The sequence below is a fragment of the Fundulus heteroclitus genome, unplaced genomic scaffold (genome assembly GCF_011125445.2).
Source record: "Fundulus heteroclitus isolate FHET01 unplaced genomic scaffold, MU-UCD_Fhet_4.1 scaffold_42, whole genome shotgun sequence".
In the NCBI taxonomy this organism is placed as follows: domain Eukaryota; kingdom Metazoa; phylum Chordata; class Actinopteri; order Cyprinodontiformes; family Fundulidae; genus Fundulus; species Fundulus heteroclitus.
In genome coordinates, this window is record NW_023396835.1 from 217,705 (window position 1) to 221,407 (window position 3,703).

The window sequence follows — 3,703 nt, forward strand, 5'->3', positions numbered from 1 at the left end:
AAGTGTTACGGTGGCAGCTCAGCGGGGGTGAGTGTTCTGCTTTCCTTCAGTTCGTTCTAATATTTTCTGTTATTTGTTTTGGTCTTGTGATCCCCCTCGTGTCTCTTCCCTCCCTACGGCTCTCTCTCTCCCTGCGTTCTGGAACCATCGCTCCTCCTACCACCACCCTCTGCCACCTGCACACCTGGTCTTCATCTTCATCAAGCTCAAGATAAAAACCCGGCCTTTCTCAACACTCTTCCCCGGATCGTCTGCTGCATTAGTCCTGGTGCCGCTAAATCGCCTAAGACTCCTCGCGATCAAGCAAAATACTTCCCTGGTGTTTTCCCCTTGTGCTAACCCATTCTCTGAGTTTGCCTTTCTTTCCAGAGTTGCTCACCTTACTGATCTTCAGCCAGCTGGGTCCGCGACCGATCCTCCCCTCCCGGACGCTGCCACTGCGGCTCATCCTCAACTCCGCGGCTGGGTGTTCGCCGGTCGGTGCCTTCCTCCTCTGGGTCTCTTTAGTCAGTCGCTCCCTGGTCACCTGGGTTAATCCTCCCGCTCCGCGTCCCCGTCCACGTTCCAGCGCTCCCTATTCCGGATTACCGCATTCCCCATTGTGTTTAATCCTTTTCCTGCCCTTATTAAAAGAAACCTATTTCAGAGTGGTTGCGTGTGGGTCCGTTCTGTCTAACCCTTAACAGAACGATCCGGTCACTATGGATCCAGCACACTCTGACCCCCCCACCCACAACTCCCCCCTCCGCGCATGAGATCGCCTGCGCTGTCGTGTCTCAGGGGGCGCGCCTCCAACAGCAGGCAGATCTCATCCAGTCCATGACTGATTCCCTGCGCGATCTGGCCGCCGAGGTGTCCCGCCTCCGCGCGCCCGCTCCAGGTCCCCAACTCCCCGCAACTCCACCCGCGGTTCCTCCCGCAGCCTTCACCGAAACGCCCGTAGCAATGCCAGATAAATTCGGTGGGGATATGGGGACGGTCGAAGGTTTTCTAGTCCAGTGCGAGCTGGTGTTTCAAACCGACGAGGCCAAGGTGTGTTACGTCGCCGGATTGCTCCGTGGCAACGCTCTTACTCGGCGTTCGCCACCGAGCTTCGGCAGGTGTTCGATTGCCCTGTGAGAGAGAGTGAAACGCCGACGCGCCTCGTTGCGCTGCGCCAGGGCGGCCGCAGCGTAGCGGAATATTCGGTGGACTTCCGCATTCTCGCCGCTCGTTCCGGGTGGAACACTAAGTCCCTTCGGGACCTATTTCTCTGTGGTTTAAGTAACGATGTTAAGGATCACCTAGCCGCTCAGGGTGTGCCTACCGAGTTTAATGAGCTGGTTAAGAAAGCTACATTAATAGACAATCGTTTGTGCGAGCGAGGCAGAGAACGCGCAACGCGCACTTTTCCCTCTGCTCGCCCAGCAGCTCATTCCTCTGGTCTCCCTTCGCCTTGGCCTGCAGCGTTAACCCCTCCCTGCAGCCACTCACCTCCTCGAAGTTCTGGGTTAAGATCCGTGCCGAGCTCCAGCCTCCCCCCTGAGGAACCATGCAGCTGGGTCGGGCTAAACTGTCAGCACGCGAACGTGAGCGTCGCTTCCTGGAGGGTGTCTGTATATACTGCGGCCTTCCCGGTCATTATTTACGCTCCTGTCCGCAGCGCTCAAAAGAGTAGGCTCGCCCGCAGCAGTGGGGATTCGAGTGAGCCGTTTTTCTCCCCTGACCCCCCGAAAATTATTAAACGCAACTATCTCTTGGGAAGGGATTGACCAACCGCTGGGCGCACTAATAGATTCAGGCGCAGATGAGAGCTTCCTCGATAAAGAGGTCACCCGTCAGCTCGCTATTCCATTTGTTCGTCTAGACGTCCTTCTCCGCTCTTCCGGCCTAAGTGGGAATCCCTCCTACGAGATCACTCACCGCACCCCCGCCATAACATTAGTCACCTCAGGAAACCACAGTGAAACTACCTCGCTCCACCTAATCTCCTCTCCAAACGCTCCCTTGGTCCTGGGACTCCCGTGGTTGATTAAGCACAATCCTAATATCGACTGGAGTAGCGGCATGGTCCGTAACTGGAGCACCGCTTGTCACGCGTCTTGTTTACTTTCCGCTCGCTCCCCGGGTATCTCAGTTCCCCCTGCACCGCCCCCTGTGGACCTTACCAGTGTCCCGCTGGAGTATCATGATTTATCACAGGTCTTTAGCAAGGACCTGGCACTTTCTCTGACCCCCCATCGCCCATATGACTGCGCGATCGATATCCTCCCGGGTGCGTCTTACCCCCCGGGAAGGTTGTATAATCTGTCTCGCCCCGAACGAGAATCGATGGAACAGTACATTCATGATTCCCTAGCTGCCGGTATAATCCGCCCCTCTTCTTCCCCTCTCGCTGCTGGGTTTTTCTTTGTGCCCAAAAAGGATAAATCCCTCCGCCAGTGCATAGATTATCGTGGTTTAAACGCCATTACAATAAAAAACAAATATCCACTCCCTCTCCTTGATTCTGTTTTTGACGCCCTTGTGAAATCCACTATTTTCACCAAATTAGACCTGCGGAACGCTTACCATCTCCTGCGTATCCGTCACGGTGATGAGTGGAAAACAGCATTCAATACACCGCTGGGCCATTATGAATACTTGGTCATGCCCTTTGGGCTGACCAACGCGCCAGCGGTGTTCCAGTGTTTAGTTAATGATGTCCTTCGCGATTTTCTACACTGCTTTGTTTTTTTTTACCTGGATGACATCCTTATTTTCTCCGAGAATGCCGCCCAGCACCGTGAACATGTTCGTCTCGTCCTCCAGCGTCTTCTTGAAAATCGTCTGTATGTCAAAGCGGAAAAATGCAAATTTCACGCCCCGACTCTGCCGTTCCTCGGGTTTGTTATCGAGAAGGGCCATCTCCGAGCAGACCCGGAGAAGATCCGCGCAGTCGCGGAATGGCCAGCTCCCACCTCGGTTAAACAACTTCCTTGGGTTTTCCAACTTCTATAGGCGGTTCATACGTAACTATAGCACGGTGGCAGCCCCTCTCACCCGTTTAACCTCTGCGTCAGTTCCGTTTGTTTGGTCTCCCAAAGCAACCACCGCATTCGAGACCTTGAAGAAAATGTTTACCTCCGCACCCGTGCTCGTTACACCCGACCCCTCTCTCCAATGTATAGTCGAGGTTGACGCCTCGGACTGGGGGTCGGAGCTACTCTATCCCAACGCTCCCCAGTAGATAACAAGACGCATCCCTGCGCGTATTTCTCTCGCCGCCTCTCCCCTGCCGAGAGAAATTATAGCATAGGAGACCGGGAGCTGCTGGCGGTTAAGCTGGCTTTGGAGGAGTGGAGGCACTGGCCGGAGGGCGCTGAGCAGCCTTTTGTTATTTGGACTGACCATAAAAATCTATCCTACATCCAAACGGCCAAGAGACTCAATCCCTGCCAAGCTCGCTGGGCCCTGTTCTTTTCTAGATTTAATTTTTCCCTCACCTATGGCCCAGGATCGAAGAATATAAAACCTGACGCCCTGTCCCGCATCCACTCCCCAGACCTCCCCTTGGACTCCACGGATCCCATCCTACCCCCCAGTTGCCTCATCGCCTCAGTCGTCTGGAAGTGGAATCCCTGGTGCGTCGTGCTCAGTCCACTGAACCGGATCCCGGCAACGGCCCCCCAAACCACCTGTATGTCCCCTCCGGTGCCCGTTCCCGAGTCTTGCAGTGGGCTCA